Source organism: Bos mutus, chromosome 3 (genome assembly GCF_027580195.1).
Source record: "Bos mutus isolate GX-2022 chromosome 3, NWIPB_WYAK_1.1, whole genome shotgun sequence".
Lineage (NCBI taxonomy): Eukaryota > Metazoa > Chordata > Mammalia > Artiodactyla > Bovidae > Bos > Bos mutus.
Genome location: NC_091619.1, coordinates 81,755,934 through 81,781,834, shown reverse-complemented (window position 1 = coordinate 81,781,834; position 25,901 = coordinate 81,755,934). Strand labels below are relative to the sequence as shown.

The 25,901-nt window shown below is 41.2% G+C and overlaps 1 protein-coding gene across 4 annotated transcripts in view; it reads left to right on the top strand.

Moving 5' to 3' along the window:
- Positions 1-4,965: 4,965 nt before the first annotated feature.
- The window catches only part of PATJ (PATJ crumbs cell polarity complex component), a 387,741-nt gene continuing 366,805 nt past the window's right edge, over positions 4,966-25,901 (top strand). For 3 of the 4 annotated variants that reach the window (XM_070367930.1, XM_070367929.1, XM_070367931.1), the window contains exon 1: positions 4,967-5,110. The gene's annotated coding sequence lies outside the window, so the exon portion shown is untranslated. Of the gene's footprint in view, positions 5,111-25,901 lie in introns of all 4 variants that reach the window. The other variant, XM_070367927.1, reaches the window with a different exon arrangement.

Sequence of the window (25,901 nt, the reverse complement as noted above, 5' to 3'; positions counted from 1 at the left end):
TAATGAAAAGGACATCTTTTTTGGGTGTTAGTTCTAAAAGGTCTTGTAGGTCTACATAGAACCATTCAACTTCAGCTTCTTCAGCATTACTGGTTGGGGAATAGACTTGGATTACTGTGATATTGAATGGTTTGCCTTGGAAATGAACAGAGATCATTCTGTCATCTTACAAAAAATGACCTGTCTTACAAAAGACCATTACTCTCCCCAAATTTCTTTTTTAAGTAAGATGGGCATTTTTTTTTCTCTTGTGGTAAATTTATAGCACCTGGTCTTGTTACATCTTTTGGAATTTTTCTACATCCATGCTCTCAAGTATTTCTGTATCTTCTCTTTGATGCACCAGTCTAACTGCCCACCATCCAATTAAATTAACCTTGACTCATCACTTAATAAGTTATACCCTATACCAAGTATATTTCATGTTGAATGTCAAATGTAGGCTGTAAAACTGACTTTATCAGAGTCATACTTCTCAATAAAACAAAACTGAATGAACTGGCTTTTCTATTAAGTAAGTTTCACCATCAGTATCCCTTTTATTAGGTTCCGAGCTTAAGATCATCTTTGCACTTAAGTTTTCTCCTTTTTCTTCTTTAATTCTTTTATCTAATCAGTACGCAACTGATACTTTTAAGTGCTCTTTTTTTTTTCCGGTCATACCATGAGGCATGTTCCCTGACCAGGGATTGAACCTGTGCCTCCTGCAGTGGAAGTGCTGAGTCCTTACCACTGGATCACCAGGAAAGTCTCAAGTTCTCATTTTTTTCTAATTCTATATTCTCACCCTGTTTCAGGTATTCATCATTTTCTACATACCTTGCTATAATGCCTTTTTCCCTTCCTCTTTTTGATTCTAGGCCTTCTCCCTAACTTTGTCAACCCATGTTTCACACTGCCTCCAGATTAATCTTTCATTTAAGCAAATACAAAACCTCTATCATATTCAAAATTTTATTCAAAATCTTATTTAAGTTCCTTGGATTTTACCCAAAGGAGTTGAAAACATTTCTCCAGACAAAAAACCTGAAGACATACTGAGAGCAGTTTTATTCATAATTGCCTAAACTTAGAAGCATAAGATATCCTTCAGTAGGTGAACAGATACATAATCTGTGGTCCATCCAGAAAATTGAATATTGTGCAGTGCTAAGCTATTAAGCCATGAAGAGACATGGAAAAACCTTAAATGCATGTTACTAAAAAGCCAATCTGAAAAGGCTACATACTGTATGATTCCAACTACCCAACATTCTGGAAATGACGAAACTATTGTTGTTGTTCAGTTGCTCAGTTGTGTCTGACTCTTTTCGACCCTATGGATTGTAGCACGCCAGGCTTCTCCTTCACCATATTCCTGGGCTTTTGCAAACTCATGTGCACTGAGTTGGTGATGCCATCCAACCATTTAACCCTCTTGTTGTCCCCTTCTCCTCCTACCTTCAATCTTTACCAGTATCAGTCTTTTCCAGTGAGTTGGCTTTTCACATCAAGTAGCCAAAGTAGGCAATGGCACCCCACTCCAGTACTCTTGCCTGGAAAATCCCATGGACGGAGGAGCCTGGTAGGCTGCAGTCCATGGGGTCGCTAAGAGTCAGACATGACTGAGCGACTTCACTTTCTCTTTTCACCTTCATGCATTGGAGAAGGAAATGGCAACCCACTCCAGTGTTCTTGCCTGGAGAATCCCAGGGATGGGGGAGCCTGGTGGGCAGCCGTCTATGGGGTCGCACAGAGTCAGACACGACTGAAGTGACTTAGCAACAGCAGCCAAAGTAGTGGAGCTTCAGCTTCAGCATCAGTCCTTCCAATGAATATTCAGGATTGAATTATAAAATTATAAAGGAATTTAGGATTGACTAGTTTGATTTCTTTGCAGACTCTCTCAAGAGTCTTTCCAATTCCAGTTTGAAAGCATCAATTCTTCAGCATTCAGTCTTCTTTTAGTCCAACTATGGAGACAATTAAAAGGTCAATGGTTGCCAGGAGCTGAAGGCAGCACTGGGGTGGGGGCTGGGGGATGCATAGGCAGAGCACAGAGGATTTTTAGGACTTTGAAACTGTTCTGCATGATATTACAATGGTGAATACATTATACATTTGTCCAAATCCATAGACTCTACAATACCAAGTACTTTGGGTGATTATGTGATAATATAGGTTCATCAGTTGTAAGAGATATACCACGCTGGAGGAGGATGTTAATAAAGAGGGGAGCTATGAATGTGTAGGGAAAGGGGTACATGAGAAATCTGTTCAATTTACATCCTAAAACTGCTCTAAAGAAATAAAGCATTTTTAAAAATTAAATAAACACCAATCAAATGTTTTATAAAAAGTAAAAAAAAAATCCTATTCAAAAATTTTCAGTGGTTCTTTAATTTCTTAGAGATGAAGGATAAAATCTTATAACTTAAAGTTCTCTGTAGTATTTTCAGGCCCATCTGCTCTGGCCTCACTTTATTTACTCCTACTCCTTGGCTTTCTCCTTGCTGTCACATGTATCTGTCATGTTCATGCCATCTATGTGCTGCTTCATTTATTGAGCACTTTCTATGTGCCAGGTGTATGCAAGACATGTAAATTCTTCATTCAACTTTCAAAAATACCACGTGAAGTAAAAACACTGTTACCAAAATTTCACCAATAGGAATTAGAATATTTAAGTAACTTGTCAAAGTCACATATTTTAGGAAATGGTGGAATCAGGATCAAACTCAGATCTTTTGACTTCAGAGATATATTCTTAAAAATTGTGCTCATCTTCATCATTCTATCAACAAGATATTCTTGAGGGTTCTCAGAGGTAAAAACAACAACAAAAGAAACTCTGTGCCATATGCATAAATGGAGAAGGAAATGGCAACCCACTCCAGTATTCTTGCCTGGAAAATTCCATGGACAGAGGAGCCTGGCAGGCTACAGTCCATGGGGCCGCAGATGTTTGGCCATGACTGAGTGAGTGAGCACAATGCATGTATATGGAATCTAGAAAAATGGTACTGATGAACCTATTTGCAGGGCAGGAATAGAGACGCAGATGTAGAGAATGGACTTGTGGACACAGCTGGGGAAGGAGAGGATGGGGCAAGCTGAGAGAGTAGCATTGATATATGGGATATTCCAGGCGGCACTGGTGGCAAAGAACCCACTTGCCAGTGCAGGAGACATGAGAGACACGGGTTTGATCCCTGGGTCAGAAAAATCTCCTGGAGGAGGGCACGGCAACCCACTCCAGTATTCTTGCCTGGAGAATCCCATGGACAGAGGAGCCTGGTGGGCTATACCATGGGGTTGTATCCAACTTCAGCTGCATGCACACAGACATGCAGCATTGATATATATATAAACTATCATGTGTCAAATAGATAGCTAGTGGAGAGCTGCTACATAGCACAGGGAACTCAGCTGGGTGCTCTGTGATGACCGAGAGGGGTGGGATGGGGCTGGGGTGGGAAGCAGGCTCATGAAGGACGGAATGTATTTTTACAGAACAGCTGATTCACTTTGTTGCACATCAGAAAGGAACCCAACATTGTAAAGCAATTATATTTTTTTAAAAAAGTAATTTGTATTTTAAGAGGCAGAGGCCATGCTGAAATTGTGTATCTTTTTACCAGGCCTGACAAGTGATATTTTTCTAAAAAAACAAACAAACAAAAAAAACAATAAAAAAACGAATGGTAACACTATGAAGTGTCAAGCGTATGATCTTGTAAAGGCTGTTCTTACAATTGCAGTGGTCTTTTATCTTCCTTGAGGAGAGGTGTCCCCGTAGTTAACATACAGTCAATCACACTGCTTAACAAATACTAGATTTATTTAATGAACAAATACCTGAAGAATCAAAATTCTAGTTAGCTACATTAGAGAGAGTGGAATAAAGCCCTTTTAGATTTTACACAGTATTTCTCCAAGTCAAGTTATAGTATCAAGAATAAAAACCTTAAAAACATATAGGGAAATAAACACTGACTTCGAGTCAGAAGATCCAATCTGGGTCCCAAATTTTGGGCAAACTACTTAACCTATAGGTGCACAGTTTCTATTGGAGAAGGAAATGGCAACCCACTCCAGTGTTCTTGCCTGGAGAATCCCAGGGACGGGGAAGCCTGGTGGGCTGCCGTCTATGGGGTCACACAGAGTCGGACACGACTGAAGTGACTTAGCAGCAGCAGCACCACAGTTTCTTCGTCAGTTTTTTCACAGGGCCAATGAGGTAATGTACAAGCTAGCGCTCAGCATATCGCAGGCAAATACTGCTACACTGGTTTCTTTCCTCAACTAAATGAGAAAAAAATAACCTCAGTAATACTTAGAATTTTACGTTGGGTCAACAGATGAAGACGCTAATGAGAGATGACAGAACGGGAAAGGAGAAGTACAGAAAGGGACCACGCTGCAGCTGCTGCCAAGTCGCTTCAGTCGTGTCCGACTCCGTGCTGCCCCATAGACGGCAGCCCACCAGGCTCCCCCGTCCCTGGGATTCTCCAGGCAAGAACACCAGAGTCGGTTGCCATTTCCTTCTCCAATGCATAAAAGTGAAAAGTGAAAGTGAGTCGCTCAGTCCTGTCCGACTCTTCGCGACCCCATGGACTGTAGCCGTCCAGGCTCCTCCGGCCATGGGATTTTCCAGACAGGAGGACTGGAGTGGGTGCCATTGGCAGATTCGACCAAATCCTTTCATCAATGTCCTTCTTTAGTTTCCTTGATTTTAGGTCTTCTCTCAGCCCAGCCCTCCCACACCGGCCCAACCAGATCTCCCCACCACTTGGCTTTTCGTCTACCCTCTTGCCCCCCAGATCCCACCTTTTTCTGGCTGCTTAGCACTCCCTCGCCCAGTAGAACTTCACCTGCTGAAAGTAGAGAAGCCCACCGCCCCGGCGCTACCCCAGCAGTCGGCCTCCAGCAGCCCCAGACTCGCCCTCCAACCCCTCCCGCGCCACCTCGGCGCCCCGCCCCGGCCGGGGAGGGTAGGAGAGAGGGGAGGGCCTGCCAGGTGAGGCGCGGTCGCCCTGGGCTTCTCACTTCCGCCCAGGTGAGGGAGGGCTGACGCCGAACCTGCCCGCCCGCCAGCTCCGGGCTCCCACCGGCGCCTCCGCCGGATCAGGTAAAGCGGGGGGCCAGCCGGGCAGGCGCGCGCTGCGCCGCGGGGACCCCGCGCCTCGAACCGGACGGGGCCGCTCTCCCCGCGTCCGGAGCCTCCTCCCCCGTCCCGGCGCGCTCTCCGTCAGTCGTCCGGGAAGAGTGGGCACGGGAGACCCTGGGCGCCGCTGGGCGCTCGGCCAAGACCGCGGAGGGCACGGGGTGCCGTCCTCCTGCGTGGGGCACTGGGACCCCACCGTGATCCCCGCCCCTCGGTGCCGGACTCGCCGGAGGCCGCGGGCCGCGCAGCCGCCCCGCCCCGCCCTGGCGGCCCTCAAATCTCGGCCCTGGTCTGTACCGGGAGAGGCCGGGATCAAATTTTGCACCCAGATGGGTGCCTGCGCTTCGCCCCCAGAGCTGGGCAGAGTCGCCCCAACTGGTGACGGTGAAAGGAGTGAACAGGTGGTGGCCTGCTCGAGGTCCCGGAGGACGGGGTGCCCAAGTCCCCATCTGGTTGCTGGTGGTCACGTAGCCGAGTTCCTAGGCCGACGGTCAGGCCTAGGTTCTGCTAGCTTCACTCTTTAAATGGGGAGGACCAGGCGGAGAGCGCTGTGCCTCCAGCCTTTGGGGAAATCGCAGGACTCCTGCTCTAAGTCAAGCTCAGGAAAGCATATTCACATTCTTTCCCCCTACCTCCTACAAGTATCTCAACCCTCCAGGGACACCTAGCAGGCCGAATTAATCTCCCCCTGAAGTGTTGTCTTGGCAGTTTGTCATATCTCCAGATGGTTCTTATCACTTTGGATTTGAATTAGTTGTTTACTGGTTTGTCTGCGCGATTGAGAGGGTGGCCTTTAAGGACCTTCTCAGCTGCTTTCAGAGTCTGGCCATTGGTAGGTGTGCAATAAACAAATGTTTCTTAAAAGAGCTGAGAAGACTTCTGGAGACCTGGAAAATAAAGACGTCTGTTACACCGAGTATGTTAGTACCACTTGTAGGCAGTCTAAGATCCTACTGGTCTGTCAATTTATTTGCTCAAAGCTTTTGAAAGGTAAAGCTAGGGAGGAGTGAAGGTAAAAACTCAAATCGGTTCGTTTTGCAGCATCTGAAAAAGTTAGGCGAGGTACCGACTTTTAGCTATAGTGAATTTGTTTCTAGGCCCCAAGTGATCTTCATAAGGATTGTTTAAAATTTAAAATAATAAGAAAATTAATAAGTAAGAGAACTGGATGGTTCTTTACATATAGAGTTTATAAATTGTGTTCTAAGGAAATTTGCGCTTCTCTAATTGAGATCCTATTAAGGGTTGCATAAGGTGAGCTTGGTATATCAGAATAATGGCTGTGTTTAAAGTTGGAAATAAATTATATTAAGCCCTCATTTGTGTTTAAAGGTGCTTTAATAAGTTCTGGTCCTGTAGCAATAGTTTTTATAACTATGAAAGTGAAAGTGAAAGTCACTCTCATGTCCAGGCCAGAATCCTGGGCAGTCTTTCCCTTATCCAGAGGATCTTCCCAACCCAGGGATTGAACCCAGGTCTCCCGCATTGCAGGTGGATTCTTTACCAGCTGAGCCACAAGGGAAGCCCCTTATAGTTCATAGTTTATAACTATAAAGTTAATGTAGTCGTTGTAGAAAAAATGGAGATAATTTTCAGCAAAGGAACTAAAAGCACACACAAACACACCTACCATTGAAAGTAACCACTGATAACATTATGGTATCTTGCCTTTCAATGAGTATTCTTTAAAAGAAAAATCTGTGTATTTTCCCATGATGAATTTACCTTTTAGAACCTCGTGATTTTTAGACAGTGGCTCAGCATTCAGTAATCCTTGTAATTGCATTTGTATTTAAGAGCACTTAATAATTAAACAACCAAGCAGTCTATCTCTGCTTTGTTAAACTTTAACAAAAATACATTAGGTTGGGGAAACTAAAGTGGGTTTCATTTGTTTACTCAAGATTTTGCTCACCTTGGTATTAGAATAAACTTTTTGAGAAACAGGTCTGCTGCTGCTGCTGCTGCTGCTGCTAAGTCGCTTCAGTCATGTCTGACTCTGTGCGACCCCATAGATGGCAGCCCACCCGGCTCCCTGGTCCCTGGGATTCTCCAGGCAAGAACCCTGGAGTGGGTTGCCATTTCCTTCTCCAATACATGAAAGTGAAAAGTGAAAATGAAGTCACTCAGTCGTGTCCTACTCTTAGTGACCCCATGGACTGCAGCCCACCAGGCTCCTCTGTCCCTGGGATTTTCCAGGCAAGAGTACTGGAGTGGGGAGAAACAGGTCTCAGTTCAGTTCAGTTCAGTCGCTCAGTTGTGTCAGACTCTTTGCGACCCCATGAATCGCAGCACGCCAGGCCTCCCTGTCCATCACCAACTCCCGGAGTTCACTCAGACTCAGGTCCATCGAGTCAGTGATGCCATCCAGCCATCTCATCCTCTGTCGTCCCCTTCTCCTCCTGCCCCCAATCCCTCCCAGCATCAGAGTCTTTTCCAATGAGTCAACTCTTCGAATGAGGTGGCCAAAGTACTGGAGTTTCAGCTTCAGCATCATTCCCTCCAAGGAAATCCCAGGGCTGATCTCTCCACCTTAATTTTTGAGATCGCTTGACTATTGCTGTTTGCCGTAACCCCCCCTCCCCACCCCTGCCCAATTCAGATGTTTTTGAGTAGATTTGGATGCCTTTTTAAAAAGCATTCATTCTAGGTTCTGATGCTAATGGAGAGAAAAAAATGAAAAAGGCCTGCTTAGTTTTTTGCGTTTGCACATCTGTGTAGCCTGCAGAGTTTGTAGACAGTGAATTAAGTCCACCTACCATATAACTCTTGACAAGTCACTCGACTCTACCCCTGTTTTCCCATTTGTAAATAATATACCACACTGAGTTTGGGGAGGTTGAAATAAAATAATGTTCAAGAATGTGTCTTGTAAACTGTAAGACATTCTTCTCCTGCTTTTTGCTCATCCACTGAGATGTTGAATTCTGATAGAATGAAGGAGTTTATTGTTTTTACTGGGAGGAACTCTAGTTTTAAAGTGGTTTCGTTCTGATCTGCTCTGCTCAGTGCTTTGGTCATGTCCAACCCTTTGCCACCCAATGGACTGAAGCCCGCAAGGCTCCTCTGTCCGTGGGATTTTCCTGGCAAGAATGCTGGAATGGGTTGCCATTCTTTCTTCCGGGGGATCTTCCCAACCCAGGGATCGAACCCCCGTCTCCCACATTGCAGGTGGATTCTTTACTTCTGAGCCACGAGGAATGCTCCCTCATTCTGACAGTTACTTTGATAAAAGGTGTTGAGGCTGTATTAGCTGATGAAAGTTTTTGCTAAAAACACTATACAGAGATCTTTCTGAAAAAGCCTAGTTTAAAACTGCCCTGACAGCCTGGTTAGCCGCTTGCTTTTGTGACTAAGCACTTGAAATAGGGCTAGTTGGGGTTGAAATATATAAATAGACTGTAAGTATAAATAGACATCAAATTTTGAAGACAATGTAAAAACCTAAATACCTTAGTTTTAACATTATTTACATATTTAAATGATAATTTATATATATTAGAATAATTAAAATCCCCTGGAGAAGGAAATGGCAACCCACTCCAGTATTCTTGCCTGGGAAATCCCATGGACAGAGGAGCCTGGCGGGCTACAGTCCATGAAGTTGCAAAGAGTCAGACATGACTTAGCAACTAAATGACAACAAAAGGATAATTAAATATGTTATTTAGATTAATTTTACTTGTTTCTTTTTGCTTAACATGTGGCTACTAGAAAAATTTCAAATTACATATGTGGCTCACACTATATTTCTATTGAATAGCAGTGGGTTAGGATTCAATATATGTTTATTCTTAAGAGGGTTTGGTTTACTGAAACCCTTACATTTTGATTTATAAATTGATTTTTTTAAACTCCCAAATTTAGGCCTCCCCACTCCCACCTCCCTTGTATTCATTGCATTGGTGAAATTTTTTGTTTAGTTTTTTGAGAAACAACTACTATTGACTACAGAAGAAAAATCGCAGCTAAAACAATTACTTGTTTTTTTGAAGCCCCCAAATAGCTTCGATAATTTTGACTGAAAAGAGATGTTAATAATAATAATAGTGTGTGCTCAGTTGCTTCAGTCTGACTCTTTGTAAACCTGTGGACTGTAGCCTGCCAGGCTCCTCTGTATATGAGACTCTCTAGGCAAGAATACTGTAGTGGGTTGTCAGGCCCTCCAGGGTATCTTCCCGACCCAGGAAGATACCTGGGTGTCTCCTGCGTTGCAGGTGAATTCTTTACTGCTGAGCCACCAGGTAGCCACTGTTTGTTGAATGTTCACTGCATTCAGGCTGCTTTGTAACTCTTATTTAGTCCATCCAACTATAAATATTTAATACTTTTATTAATTACTTTATAAATAAGGAAGTTAAAATATAGGAAAATTTAAGCAATTGGCCACAAGAACACAGAGCTGGTTCCAGGAATGGAACCCAGGTCTCTATGATTTCAAAGCTTGTAAACTATAGATTCTCCTGTATTTTGAGACTTGATTATTGAATCACCTGGAAAAAAGTTGGTTATCGAAAGAGATATTTAGTTCTAATCCCTTGTTTGTATTAGTGACCAGTAGGGAATGCTCAACAGGAGATTAGGTGAATGAATCATGAATTCCTACTAATCATGTAGTTACAGTGAATGAAAAGGAGTTTGTATATCATCATGACTAAATCTTAAAAATGTAAAATTAGATAAAGCTGAAGGATAAACATATAGTATAATTGCCATTTGTATAGTTTAAAACTCTGCCACCCAATAATATTGTAAACAAAGGTAGATTGTGTTTTAAGAATTTCAGATTTGAATTGTCTCTATATTGATTGCATGCCTTTGTGAAGCTGCCTTGTGGTTAAATGAAGTTAGTAAAATCTCTGTGAAATAAGCATTCTCTAATATTGATCTTACTCTTAAAAGAACAAACCAAACCAGTGTTGCCCTTTGCTTCGATGCTGTGCACGTGTCTGGTTAGTAGATAGCTTTGAAGCCCAGGTGTGCAGCATTTCAAGGACAGACAGACCTGTTTTCATTTAACTTTAGCCCTTAATTGATAGGCATGACGTTGATAACAGCCTGGGTAAGGCTTCTGCAATGGGAAAGGCAGTCCCTCACTGTATTATTTTCTGGAACTTGAAATGAAGCTCCAGGATGGAGTGTGGTAGGAGAGGAAGATGAAGTAAGTAGATGTTGATGGTCAAGTTTACAAACGTTCATTCCCTCCCTATTGAAAATTTGAAATCTCTGACTCTCGTTTTTAAAGTAGTTAGTTGCTGAAAAAGTCTTTAGCAGTTGACCTTCCCTCCCCACAAAGTGAAATTAATTCCACTCAGTGGCAGTTGCAGTCTTCCTGTCATTACCGTTTCAAAGTGCTTTCCCCCTTAGTTTTTGAAATTATAAGATCTTTTCTACATTTGCAAAAAGATGATACATTGTTAAGATAAATGAGATGTTATACAGAATGATCCTGCAGTGTACATAGTAGGCACCCAAAAACTGGTTACATGATTTAATGCCGGATGAAATGGATTTTGGGAAAAGGTCAAGAGAAGGGTGAACATTAGTGGGAAAGGTGTCTAAAGCAAGTGCTTAGTCACTCAGTTGTGTCCTTTTTTCGACCCCATGGACTGTAGCCTGCCAGGGTCCTCTGGACATGGGGAGTCTCCAGGCGAGAATACTGGAGTGGGTTGCCATGCCCTCCTCCAGGAGATCTTCCCAACCAAGAGTTCGAACCCAGGTCTCCCACGTTGCAGGTGGATACCTTCTGAGCCACCAGGGAATAATTTGGCCTATTTTGCAATTTGTTCGGATTGTTTTGAGTATCACAAACATCCCAAAAGTGGCATGACTGTGTTTCTGGGAGAGATTAAGGGCATACAGTCTGCAATGTGGGAAGAACTGAACAGAATATTTGAGGTGGAAACTAGCTATTAACGAGGAGTGTGAATGCCTGGTTCTTTCAGAGTGACTGGCTACACACCAGAGATCCATAAGTGAAAATTGCCCAGTTCATAATTTTTTTTTTGCTGATCATTGGAAAAAAACTGCCACCAACAGGAAAAAAGAGCACATCATAAAACAGTTTAACTTTGTTTATACACAGTGGACAAGTTATAGGCAGAAACTGATATGCTTTGGTTAATTATGAATTGTTTAATGAGAAAAGTTAGTATTTATCTAATTGAATTATTCTGATAAACTGACTTAATTTTCAGTTCTGATTCTGAGTTTAACATGGAATCTTTCAGCTTTGACTTCAACATGTCCTCCTAAATGTCCAGTATTAAGTAGACTTGAACATTGCCTGTGGCTTAGGCACATGGCCCTGAAATATCAGGCTCATTTTAGAATTTATATATATCTGTTTCCAAAATTCCAGGAGTATGGTGTTTTGATGGCAGCCAAAAACATACTATTTATTTTTTTTAAACATCTAAGGAGTTTAGAAGATGCTTTGCTGTTTGATAGGGATGCAGGCTAGGAGACCTGTCTCGACTCTACATTAGGATGACAGCAGATGTGTTTATCTGTAGTTTGAGTGAAGAGCCATTGTTACTCCCTGAAAAGGAGAGTTTGTTTTCCATTTAATCAATACCTCATAAATGCTGAGCTTTGAAGACATGGCCATGGCAACTAGACACAACTTGAACTTTGCTCTGCTAAGGAAGCAATAGAAATTTAAAGTTGCTCATGTATTCCAATTTTTGAATAATTTCTGAAATCGTGACTTCATCTGTAGTTAATAGCATTTAGATTGTTCAGAGTCCCCAGTTTCCTTGAGCTCTGGGGAATTGCCATTGAAGAGTAACATGCAGTCTAGCTGTAATATGCCCAATTCACACCTGTAGTAACAGGCTGACTACCTGTCCCTCCCTATAATGGTTGCCAGTGATTTTTTCTTTCATTTTTTTGAGGTAAAAGTATAAGATGTCTTGTTAAACCAAATTTTCAAGACATGAGATATCTTGCTCAATTTAAGAAAGAAGCTACAGTCTTGTGTGCTACTGGGAATCTGCAGAGTATGTTTCTCAGGGTCCTTAATTGGCCTACATTCTTGAACTAAGGCAGTTAATAAATCTTTTCAATAAGTTCCCTCCACCTAGAAATTTAAATCAAATTAAATTTCTAACTCTGCAGCAGTTTTTCTCAAATATTGCATTAATTGGTAATGGCTAAGGGCATGGGTATTTTTGAAAAGCCACAATATTATAATAATTTCCTTCAATCAAATCCCACAGTGAACCAGACATGAAAAATTCATGGCACAAACTCTCTTGATCAATGATGGAGTGGAAGCTGTTAAACATAATAGACTACTGGTTCTCTGGAGTCTGTGCAGCTCTGAGGAAAGCAGCACTCTGTGGCATTTTAAAGCCTGGCCTCTGACCCATTGTAGGTAGCCTGTCTACCACAAGGTAGACTCAGCTTTACCATGCCTAAACAAACTTGAAATTCCTTGCTGTAAACCCTGTCAGTTTCTCTGCCAGGCCAAATAGGTCAAAATTCTTTGGCCAAAGATTTCCTACGACCATAAAATGAATGAAACATGGGTTCCATTTAGTGTACATGCTACTTCCTGGATGGTCAGTTATACAGTTATTGCATTTCTTCCTTCTGGCCTCATATACTCTGAAAGCCCTAGTGCCCTTCCCTAGATATTACATAACATCATGAAGTTGTGGTAATTATCCAGGTATGTTCTGTGGACATAGTTGAGCTTTTAATAAATATGAGTCGTAGGATTAGATGGCTGACCAGGTTCTAACCTGAATCCTTACTGAAAGATATTGACCACCATGCTTTTCAGAATGTGCAGGAAGATCTTTTGAGAGAGTAAAAAAGGACAATAAAATTTTGCTTTTTATTTTTTCTTTACTCTCATGTTGCTTCTATTTTATGTATATTTTAAAACACATATAATATGTAAATATAGTAATATATGTTTATAATGATGGTAAGGGGAGTGGTCAACGTATTTTTAACTGATGGGAATGTGTGTTTCAAAAAGTTTGAAGACCACTAATCTATCTTGTTACCAGAATTACCTTTTTAAATAGAAATCTGGACTCAATATTTCCCTACTTAAAAGCCTTTGATTGCTTCCTGCTGCTCACAGGATAAAGAGTAGTCTACTTAGCATAATTTACAAGGACCCTCTCAAAATAGTCTGTCTGAACCAGTGCTTCTCAAACTCAGTGATGGAAGATTAGGTTTCCCCTCCCTTAGTCTTTCAAGGACTGACATTTTTATGAAATTATTAGAAAAATGAATTGTTAGAAAAAGGAAATTAGAAAAATAAACACAATGTAAGCTGTGTTTTTTATTACTAAATTCAATAGACCTACACGACTGCCACATTCCATGGTTTCTAAATGCTTAAGTATCAGTTTTGGTGCTTATCTCTGTGGGTGAAGCATCAATCCACGGTCTACATGTGTAGTAACACTGGTCTGAATTACTTTTTTGCCCTTTCTGCTGCCTTTAGAGACCTTATAGTAGTACATTTAGAGCTAGTTACTAGTCTCACTGAGAGTCATGCACTTTTATACCTGCATGTGGTAATTCTCTGATTGTGGTCTCTAGACTAGCTGCACTAGGATTACAGGGGAACTTTGTTAGATATGCAGATTCTCAGGACTTGGCTTAGACATACAGGATCAGAAACACTAGGAGTGGATCCTACAATTTGTGTTTTAGCAATCCCTCAGGGTGATCCTGAGGCTCACTAAAATTTAAGAAGTCCTTAACTCAGGGTACCCTATATGTCATTCAAACTGGAACCCTTCTGAGAATGAAATGGACTGCTATTAATAAAGATGCCGAGTAATCTGAGACTGTTTTAGGCAAATGAGGACAAATCGTCACTCTGCTTTTATACTCCATTCTTTTTCTGAGAGAGGTCTCTGGTGTGTTCTCATTCCAGCATTCCCGAACTTCCATGGGCAGGGAAGTCACTCTCCTTTTATGATTTCTCTGAGCATATGGTCCAGTTCAGTTCAGTTGCTCAGTCATGTCTGACTCTTTGCAACCCTGTGGACTGCAGCACACCAGGCTTCCCTGTCCGTCACCAACTCCCAGAGCCTACTCAAACTCATGGCCATTGCGTCGGTGATATCATCCAACCATCTCACCCTCTGTTGTCTGCTTCTCTTCCCACCTTCAATCTTTCCCAGCATCAGGGTCTTTTCCAATGAGTCAGTTCTTTGCATCAGGTGACCAAAGTATTGGAGTTTCAGCTTCAGCATCAGTCCTTCCAATGAATATTCAGGACTGATTTCCTTTAGGATTGACTGGTTGGATCTCCTTGCAGTCCAAGGGACTCTCAAGAGTCTTCTCCAACACCACAGTCCCAAAGCATCAATTCTTCTGTGCTCAGCTTTCTTTATAGTCCAACTCTCACAACCATACATGACAACTGGAAAAACCATAGCTTTGACTAGATGGACCTTTGTTGGTAAAGTAATGTCTCTGCTGTTTTTTTTTTTTTTTTTTTTTACTTTACAATATTGTATTGGTTTTGCCATACATTGACATGAATCCACCACGGGTGTACATGTGTTCCCCATCCTGAACCCCCCTCCCACCTCCTTCTCCATCCCATCCTTCTGGGTCATCCCAGTGCACCAGCCCCGAGCATCCTGTATCATGCATTGAACCTGGACTGGCAATTCATTTCACATATGATAATATACATGTTTCAATGCCATTCTCCCAAATCATTCCATCCTCACCTTCTCCCACAGAGTCCAAAAGACTGTTCTATACATCTGTGTCTCTTTTGCTGTCTCGCATACAGGGTTATTGTTACTATCTTTCTAAATTCCATATATATGTGTTATTACACTGTATTGATGTTTTTATTTCTGGCTTACTTCACTCTGTATAATAGGCTCCAGTTTCAACCACCTCATTAGAACTGATTCAAATGTATTCTTTTTAATGGCTGAGTAATACTCCATTGTGTATATGTACCACAGCTTTCTTATCCATTCGTCTGCTGATGGACATCTAGGTTGCTTCCATGTCCTGGCTATTATAAACAATGCTATGATGAACATTGGGGTACATGTGTTTCTTTCAATTCTGGTTTCCTCGGTGTGTATGCCCAGTGGGATTGCTGGGTTGTATGTCAGTTCTATTTCCAGTTTTTAAGGAATCTCCACACTGTTCTCCATAGTGGCTGTACTAGTTTGCATTCCCACCAACAGTGTAAGAGGGTTCCCTTTTCTCACACCCTCTCAAGCATTTATTGCTTGTAGACTTTTGAATAGCAGCCATTCTGACTGGTGTGAAGTGGTACCTTATTGTAGTTTTGATTTACATTTCTCTGATAATGAATGATGTTGAGCATCTTTTCATGTGTTTATTAGCCATCTGTATGTCTTCTTTGGAGAAATATCTGTTTAGTTCTTTGGCCCATTTTTTAATTGGGTCTTTCATTTTTCTGGAATTGAGCTGTAGGAGTTGCTTGTATATTTTTGAGGTTAATTGTTTGTCAGTTGCTTCATTTGCTATTGTTTTCTCCCATTCTGAAGGTTGTCTTTTCACCTTGCTTCTAGTTTCCTTTGTTGTGCAGAAGCTTTTAATTTTAACTAGGTACTATTTGTTTATTTTTGCTTTTACTTCCAGTATTCTGGGAGGTGGGTCATAGAAGATCCTGCTGTGATTTATGTCGGAGAGTGTTTTGCCTATGTTCTCCTCTAGGAGTTTTATAGTTTCTGGTCTTATGTTTAGATCTTTAATCCATTTTGAGTTTATTTTTGTGTATGGTATTAGAAAGTGATCTAGTTTCATTCTTTTACAAGTTGTTGACCAGTTTTCCCAGCACCACTTGTTAAAGAGATTGTCTTTTCTCCATTGTATATTCTTGCCTCCTTTGTCAAAGATAAGGTGTCCATAGGTGCGTGGATTTATCTCTGGGCTTTCTATTTTGTTCCATTGATCTATATTTCTGTCTTTGTGCCAGTACCATACTGTCTTGATGACTGCGGCTTTGTAATAGAGCCTGAAGTCAGGCAGGTTGATTCCTCCAGTTCCATTCTTCTTTCTCAAGATTGCTTTGGCTGTTCAAGGTTTTTTGTATTTCCATACAAATTGTGAAATTATTTGTTCTAGCTCTGTGAAAAATACCTTTGGTAGCTTGATAGGGATTGCGTTGAATCTATAGATTGCTTTGAGTAGTATACTCATTTTCACTATAGTGATTCTTCCGATCCATGAACACGGTATATTTCTCCATCTATTAGTCTCCTCTTCGATTTCTTTCACCAGTGTTTTATAGTTTTCTATATATAGGTCTTTTGTTTCTTTAGGTAGATATATTCCTAAGTATTTTATTCTTTTTGTTGCAATGGTGAATGGAATTGTTTCCTTAATTTCTCTATTTTCTCATTATTATTGTATAGGAATGCAAGGGATTTCTGTGTGTTGATTTTATATCCTGCAACTTTACTATATTCATTGATTAGCTCTAGTAGTTTTCTGGTGGACTCTTTAGGGTTTTCTATGTAGAGGATCATATCATCTGCAAACAGTGAGAGTTTTACTTCTTCTGTTCCAATTTGGATTCCTTTTATTTCTTTTTCTGCTCTGATTGCTGTGGCCAAAACTTCCAAAACTATGTTGAATAGTAGTGGTGAGAGTGGGCACCCTTGTCTTGTTCCTGACTTTAGGGGAAATGCTTTCAATTTTTCACCATTGAGGATAATATTTTCTGTGGGTTTGTCATATATAGCTTTTATTATATTGAGGTATGTTCCTTCTATTCCTGCTTTCTGGAGGGTTTTTATCATAAATGGATGTTGAATTTTGTCAAAGGCTTTCCCTGCGTCTATTGAGATAATCATATGGCTTTTATTTTTCAATTTGTTAATGTGGTGTATTACATTGATTGATTTGTGGATATTGAAGAATCTTGCATCCCTGGGATAAAGCCCACTTGGTCATGATGTATGATCTTTTTAATATGTTGTTGGATTCTGTTTGCTAGAATTTTGTTAAGGATTTTTGCTCTATGTTCATCAGTGATATTGGCCTGTAGTTTTCTTTTTTGGTGGGATCTTTGTCAGGTTTTGGTATTAGGGTGATGGTGGCCTCATAGAATGAGTTTGGAAGTTTACCTTCCTCTGCAATTTTATGGAAGAGTTTGAGTAGGATAGGTGTTAGCTTTTCTCTAAATTTTTGGTAGAATTCAGCTGTGAAGCCCTCTGGTCCTGGGCTTTTGTTTGCTGGAAGATTTTTTATTGCAGTTTCAATTTTTGTGCTTGTGATGGGTCTGTTAGGATTTTCTATTTCTTCCTGGTTCAGTTTGGAAAGTTGTACTTTTCTAAGAATTTGTCCATTTCTTCCAAGTTGTCCATTTTATTGGCATATAGTTGCTGATAGTAGTCTCTTATGATCCTTTGTATTTCTGTGTTGTCTGTTGTGATCTCTCTATTTTCATTTCTAATTTTATTGATTTGATTTTTCTCCCTTTGTTTCCTGATGAGTCTGGCTAATGGTTTGTCAATTTTACTTATCTTCTCAAAGAACCAGCTTTTGGCTTTGTTAATTTTTGCTATGGTCTCTTTTATTTGTGCCCTAATTTTTAAGATTTCTTTCCTTCTACTAACCCTGGGGTTCTTCATTTCTTCCTTTTCTAGTTGCTTTAGGTGTAGAGTTAGGTTATTTATTTGACTTTTTTCTTGTTTCTTGAGGTATGCCTGTATTGCTATGAACCTTCCCCTTAGCACTGCTTTTCAGTGTCCCACAGGTTTTGGGTTGTTGTGTTTTCATTTTCATTCGTTTCTATGCATATTTTGATTTCTTTTTTGATTTCTTCTGTGATTTGTTGGTTATTCAGAAGCATGTTGTTCAGCCTCCATATGTTGGAATTTTTAATAGTTTTTTCCCTGTAATTGAGATCTAATCGTACTGCATTGTGGTCAGAAAAGATGCTTGGAATTATTTCAATTGTTTTGAACTTACCAAGGCTAGATTTATGGCCCAGGGTGTGATCTATCCTGGAGAAGGTTCTGTGTGCTTGAGAAAAAGGTGAAATTCATTGTTTTGGGGTGAAATGTCCTATAGATATCAATTAGGTCTAACTGGTCTATTGTATCATTTAAAGTTTGTGTTTCCTTGTTAATTTTCTGTTTAGTTGATCTATCCATAGGTGTGAGTGGGGTATTAAAGTCTCCTACTATTATTGTGTTATTGTTAATTTCCCCTTTCATACTTGTTAGCATTTGTCTTACATATTGAGGTGCTCCTATGTTGGGTGCATATATATTTATAATTGTTATATCTTCTTCTTGGATTGATCCTTTATCATTATGTAGTGTCCTTCTTTGTCTCTTTTCACAGCCTTTGTTTTAAAGTCTATTTTATCTGATATGAGTATTGCTACTCCTGCTTTCTTTTGGTCTCTATTTGCATGAAATATCTTTTTCCAGCCCTTCACTTTCAGTCTGTATGTGTCCCTGGTTTCAAGGTGGGTCTCTTGTAAACAACATATATAGGGGTCTTGTTTTCATATCCGTTCATCCAGTCTCTGTCTTTTGGTTGGGGCATTCAACCCATTTACATTTAAGGTAATTATTGATAAGTATGATCCCATTGCCATTTACTTTATTGTTTGGGTTTGAGTTTATACACCCTTTCTGTGTTTCCTGTCTAGAGAAGATCCTTGAGCATTTGTTGGAGAGCTGGTTTGGTGGTGCTGAGTTCTCTCAGCTTTTGCTTATCTGTAAAGCTTTTGATTTCTCCTTCATATTTGAATGAGATCCTTGCTGGATACAGTAATCTGGGCTGTAGGTTATTTTCTTTCATCACTTTAAGTATGTCCTGCCATTCCCTCCTGGCCTGAAGAGTTTCCATTGAAAGATCAGCTGTTATCCTTATGGGAATCCCCTTGTGTGTTATTTGTTGTTTTTCCCTTGCTGCTTTTTAATATTTGTTCTTTGTGTTTGATCTTTGTTAATTTGATTAATATGTGTCTTGGGGTGTTTTGCCTTGGGTTTATCCTGTTTGGGACTCTCTGGGTTTCTTGGACTTGGGTGATTATTTCCTTCCCCATTTTAGGGAAGTTTTCAACTATTATCTCCTTAAGTATTTTCTCATGGTCTTTCTTTTTGTCTTCTTCTTCTGGGACTCCTATGATTCAAATTTTGGGGCGTTTAACATTGTTCCAGAGGTCTCTGAGATTGTCCTCATTTCTCTTAATTTGTTTTTCTTTGTTCCTCTCTTTCATTTATTTCTACCATTCTATCTTCTACCTCAGTTATCCTATCTTCTGCCTCCATTATTCTACTGTTGGTTCCCTCCAGAGTGTTTTTGATCTCGTTTATTGCATTATTCATTATATATTGACTCTTTTTTATTTCTTCTAGGTCCTTATTAAGCCTTTCTTTCATCTTCTCAATCCTTGTCTCCAGGCTATTTATCTGTAACTCCATTTTGTTTTCAAGATTTTGGATCATTTTCACTATCATTATTCAGAATTCTTTATCAGGTAGATTCCCCATCTCTTCCTCTTTTGTTTGGTTTGGTGGGCATTTATCCTATTCCTTTACCTGCTGGGTATTTCTCTGCCTCTTCATCTTGCTTATATTGCTGTGTTTGGGGTGACCTTTCCATATTCTGGCAGTTTGTGGAGTTCTCTTTATTGTGGAGTTTCCTTGCTGTGGGTGGGGTTGGAACGGTGGCTTGTCAAGGTTTCCTGGTTAGGGAAGCTTGTGTCAGTGTTCTGGTGGATGGAGCTGGATTTCTTCTCTCTGGAGTGCAATGACGTGTTCAGTAATGAGTTATGAGATGTCAGTGGGTTTGGTGTGACTTTGGGCAGCCTGTATATTGACGCTCAGGGCTATGTTCCTGAGTTGCTGGAGAATTTGTGTGGTATGTCTTGCTCTGGAACTTGTTGGCCCTTGGGTGGTGCTGGGTTTCAGTGTAGGTATGGGGGCGTTTGATGAACTGCTATTGATTAATATTCCCTGGAGTCAGGAGTTCTCTGGTGTTCTCAGGATTTGGACTTAAGCCTCCTGCCTCTGGTTTTCAGTCTTATTCTTGCAGTAGCCTCAAGACTTCTCCATCTATACAGCACCGATGATAAAACATCTAGGTTAAAGATTAAAAGTTTCTCCACAGTGAGGAACACCCAGAGAGGTTCACAGAGTTACATGGAGAAGAGGGAGGAGGGAGATAGAGGTCACCAGGAGGAGAAGCGGGGGAATCAAAAGAGGAGAGAGCAAGCTAGCCAGTAATCACTTCCTTATATGCTTTCCATAGTCTGGACCGCTCAGAGATGTTCACAGAGTTGTACAGAGAAGAGAAGAGGGAGGAAGGAGACAGAGGTGGCCAGGAGGATAAAGGGGGGAATCAAAAGGAGAGAGACAAATTCAGCCAGTAATCAGTTCCCTAAGTGTTCTCCACAGTCCGGAACACACAGAGAGAATCACAGAGTTGGGTAGGGAAGAGAAGGTGAAGGGAGGAGATGGAGGCGACCTGGTGGAGAAAAAGGAGAGTCCAGAGGGGGAGAGAGCAGTCAAGCCAGTAATCTCGCTCCCAAGTAAAAATGGTACTGAAGATTGGGTTCTTAAAGGTACAAAATTGATAACAAATACCAAAAGCAAAGATTAAAAATCTAGAGTAGAGGTTGGATTCTCAAAAATACAATATTAAAGGAAAAAACAAAGTCACAAAAATTATAAAATATGTATATATGAAGTTTCTTTAAAAAATAGGGTCTTTTTTTTTTTTTTGCAAAGTAATAGTAGGTTATAAAAATGAAATTAAAGGAGTAATAGGGGACTTAAAAATAAATTGTTTTTTTTTATTTAAAGAATGATAATAGTAAAAATATATCTAGGACTTTCTCTGGTGTTGTTGTGGACAGTGTGGGGTCAGTTCATTTTCAGATAGTTCCTTGATCTGGCTTGTATTTCTCAAGATCTATAGGCCCCTTTCTATGTAGTCAGTGCTAACTACAGGGTTGTAATCTATTGCACCTGTCACTTCCAAAGTGGTTCCCTCTGTTTGTTTTAGCTTCTTCTGTTTGCTGGTCTCTTCAGTGTCTAATTTCTGCCCTGACACACGGAGGTGGTGGTGGACACTTTTTTAGGCTCACTTGTTCAGTTGTGCTGTGGGGAGGGAGGAACACTGCAAACAAATAACACTGGCGTGTGCTCGCAGTATCTCAGCCACACTGGGTTTGCCCCCACTCACAGCGTGTGTGCTTTCCCTGTCTACACTGCTTAGGCTCTAGGTTACTCTGCTGGGAACTGTCTGGGGCTGGCCCTGGGTTGTATGCACTTCCCAGGTCTAAGCCGCTCAGGTTCAGGTACTTGGGTGCTTCACAAAGGTGCAGACTCTGTTGGGCCTGCGTTTTGTACCCTTCCATGTTCCAAGCATCTCAGGTGACCAGGTGCTTGGTGAGCGCCGTCGCTGTGACTTATCACCTCCCCGTTCCTGCCGCTCGGTTTTCTGGGTGTACAACCAGTGCACCTTCTCAGGTGTGCCGTGTGTCTGTTCTGGGGAGCTGAACTCTGGCTGCAACCCTCCCGGCAGATATTGACCGTCCTGAATCCCAAGAAGCCTTGGTTAGCAACAAAGCCTGCTTGCAGTTTGGTAGATGATGCCTCTCTGGGGCCGCAATTGCCCCCTTCCAGCTCTGGCTGCCTTCGCCTGCCTGTCTCCGTTGGGGGATGGGCCGGTCCGCAGCTGGCTAGCTCTGCTAAGTCCTTTGTTCTGTGAGCAGGCCTGGCCATGTCTTAGGTTAGGGCTTTTCGCGTGGTAGCTATCCCACAGTCTGGTTTGCTAGCCCAAGTTAGTTTCCTCAGATTGCCCTCGGGGCATTCAGGCCCGGTGCTTACTCTAAGCAATGCAGCCCATGCCTCCCTGCCCAGCCCCCGCTTGCTAGTGGCGGATGTGGGCATCTGCGCTGCTTCTCCGCCGGGAGTTACCGTTGGGCATGTAATCTGTGGGTTTTAATTATTTATTTATTTTTCCTCCCGGTTATGTTGCCCTCTGAGTTTCCAAGGCTCGCCGCAGATTTGCCCGTGAGAGTGTTTCCTGGTGTTTGGGAATTTCTCTCTTTTTTAAGACTCCCTTCCCAGGACGGATCTCTGTCCCTACCTCTTTTGTCTCTCTTTTTATCTTTTATATTTTTTCCTACCTCCTTTCGAAGACAATGGGCTGCTTTTCTGGGTGCCTGATGTCCTCTGCCAGTATTCAGAAGTTGTTTTATGGAATTTACTCAGCGTTCAAAGTGTTCTTTTGATGAATTTGTGGGAGAGAAGGTGGTTTCCCTGTCCTGTTCATCCACCATCTTAGGACTGCCCCTGTTTCTGCTTTTTAATGTGCTGTCTAGGTTTGTCATAGCTTTTCTTCCAAGGAGCAAGTGTCTTTTAATTTCATGGCTGCAGTCACCATCTGCAGTGATTTTGGAGCCCCCCCAAATAGTCTCTCACTGTTTCCATTGTTTCCTCATCTATTTGTATATGGTACACACCCTTGCTATTGTATGTGTATGCCTTACAATATAATTATCCTATTGTGTTGTCATTTTCTTGCTATATATCTATCTTGATATCTCATTGGGCCACCTTAGCCATTTTGTCCCTTTTAGTTTTCAAGTTATAAACATAATACATTGCTTTTTAAATTAAAAAACAGCCCTAGTATTTATAAAGTGTAGGTCTAATTTTTTATCTCCCCTTCCTCACTTCTTCCCATAACTTATCATCATTATTATATTGACTATCTTTCTAAATCTAGAAAACAATACATACACCAATATATATTATTTTCTTTAAAAAGGGGAAAATAGTTCATATATTCTGAAACTTATTGTTGTTCTTATTCGGTGTGTCTATTAGATAATGGGGCTTCCTAGGTGGTGCAGTGGTAGAGAATCTGCCTGCAAATGCAGGAGGCGTTAAGCTTTGATTCCTTGGGTCGGGAAGATCCCCTGGAGTAGGAAGTAGTAAGCTATTCCAGTATCCTTGCCGGGAAAATTCTGTGGCCAGAGGAGCCTTGTGGGCTACATACAGTTCATGGGGCTGCAGAGTCAGACACGACTGAGTGACTGAGCACACATGCATGGATTAGCTGATATTCCTGTGTTAACACAAAGGGTTGAATTGCCCTCCTGTGAATGAGAGCTCTTACCCAGCACCAAACCTTAATCGTGATTCTGAGGTTACAGGCAAGAAAGAGGAACACAGGAACTAGGCACAAAATTCCTTTCTGGAGGAGCCCCCAGCCAGTAGACATAGCTTCCAAAGAATGTCACCTTTTTATACTAGGACATATTATCAGATCAGATCAGATCAGTCGCTCAGTCGTGTCCGACTCTTTGCGACCCCATGAATCGCAGCACGCCAGGCCTCCGTGTCTAACACCAACTCCTGGAGTTCACTGAGACTCACGTCCATCGAGTCAGTGATGCCATCCAGCCATCTCATCCTCTGTTGTCCCCTTCTCCTCCTGCCCCCAATCCCTCCCAGCATCAGAGTCTTTTCCAATGAGTCCACTCTTCGCATGAGGTAGCCAAAGTACTGGAGTTTCAGCTTTAGCATCATTCCTTCCAAAGAAATCCCAGGGCTGATCTTCAGAATGGACTGGTTGGATCTCCTTGCAGTCCAAGGGACTCTCAAGAGTCTTCTCCAACACCACAGTTCAAAAGCATCAATTCTTCGGCGCTCAGCCTTCTTCACAGTCCAACTGTCACATCCATACATGACCACAGGAAAAACCATAGCCTTGACTAGATGGACCTTTGTTGGCAAAGTAATGTCTCTGCTTTTGAATATGCTATCTAGGTTGGTCATAACTTTCCTTCCAAGGAGTAAGTGTCTTTTAATTTCATGGCTGCAGTCACCATCTGTAGTGATTTTGGAGCCCAGAAAAATAAAGTCTGACACTGTTTCCACTGTTTCCCCATCTATTTCCCTATCAGCATGCCTAAAATACCTCCTTACACATAGACTGATGTTACGTTACTTGTAAATGTATTTCTAACAGACTTTTACTGCGATTTTTAACAGACTTTTACTGATATTTTTAATGTGTCGAGCAAAATTCAACCTAGGAACACATTATTTTTTGTTTTGTTTGGGGTTACCAGACCAGTTGTGAACAACATATACAGAAACATTTTCTTAAAGGAAGCCTCTTCGGTTTGGGGAATCCCAAGATTTATACTCCATTAGTTCCCCAAATAGAAAATGTCTTTGTGATTACCTCCCATCTTTCAGCCAGCTATGCTCTATAAATCCATATGTTCTCATATTATTTACAATATCAATTAAGACAGATCAGGTATTTCCTGACATTTTAAAATTAGAGACTGTGTTATCTATTAAAACCTTTTAGCTTGTTTGCACGGAGGAGGTCTGGCATCAATCTGGGAATCCCTTGATGAAGGATTGAGCCACAGGCTTGCTGATAACCATTACCCACTCATTCCTGTTTCAGTACATTTCAACCATATTCATTATTTTAATGACTGATTTTGATAGTTTAATTTTTCCGGGAGTTTTATTGTTTAAAAGCAATGCAGCAAATGTGCTTGTACATCATCTGTGTGCCTTTTTGTCTCTCCTTTCTTTAGAAGAGACACTCAGAAGTTAATATTCTGGGTAGAAGAGAATATGAATTTAATATATTGATAGATATTGCTCAGTCACTCTCCTAGAAGATTGTGCAGATTTGTTTTCCCACCTGTTTTTCTATGACATCTGGGGTACAAGCTATTATTAGAAAAAAATGCCAATCTAATATAAAAAGTAGCACTTCATAGTTTTAGCTTGCTTTCTTTGATTTTGAGAGGTTGATGTACAGTATTAATGACCACAAAGCTGCTCTTGTCCACTCTTGGGCTAAGTGCTGCTACAGAAAAGGACAGTGTCATTGTGACTACCCTTCCATTATTCACATTTACCTGTTAGTGGGTAGTTTTAAGGGCTGCATAGTTGAGATGCTGAGCATATCAGAAGTTTTTCTGTGATGTTCTGTTCACATGGAATCCAATGAATGTTTGAATGGAATATAGGAACCTTTTATCAATGCCCAAAGCATCTCTTACTGGTTTTTCATATGCTTTCTTGCTTAATGATCTTGAGTTAGAAGATAAAGATTGTGTTCAGAAGTGTATTCAGAGATGATGTAAGAACAGTTGGACTGTGTAGCACTCATATTTCTTAGATGGTTCATTTACAACAGTGTACCACTGTGAAAGTGATAAGCTTTCATAGTGTATGTAATATGAAAGTATCACAGTGAAAGTGATCGCTAGGGTTTGTTTTGTTTTGTTTTGTTTAAGTGACCACTGTGAAAGTGCCATTTTCAATAAAGAAAAGGGTTTGCTAAAATCTTGAGGGTTTTTTTTTTTTTTTTGGCTGTGCAGAATCTTTGTTGTTGTGCGGGCTTTTCTCTAGTTGTGGTGAGCAGGGATTACTCTAGTTGCAGTGGGAGAACTTCTTATTGCCATGGCTTCTCTTGTTGTGGCGCACAGGCTTCAATGGTTGCTGCGTGTGGGCACAGAAGTTGCACGGCTCCCGGGCTCCAGAACACAGGCTCAGTAGTTGTGGTTCATGGGCTCAGCCACTCCAGGGCATATGGGATCCTCCTGGCCCAGGGATTGAGTCTGTGTCCCTGCATCGGGAGGTGGACTCTCCACCCTGACTCACCAGGGAAGTATATATAACTTTTTGAGTTTTGATTACATTTTAGGCTAGTTTGAGCAAATCATTGGAATTAAAAAAAATTATCCATGGACAATGCCAGATTGGGTGAT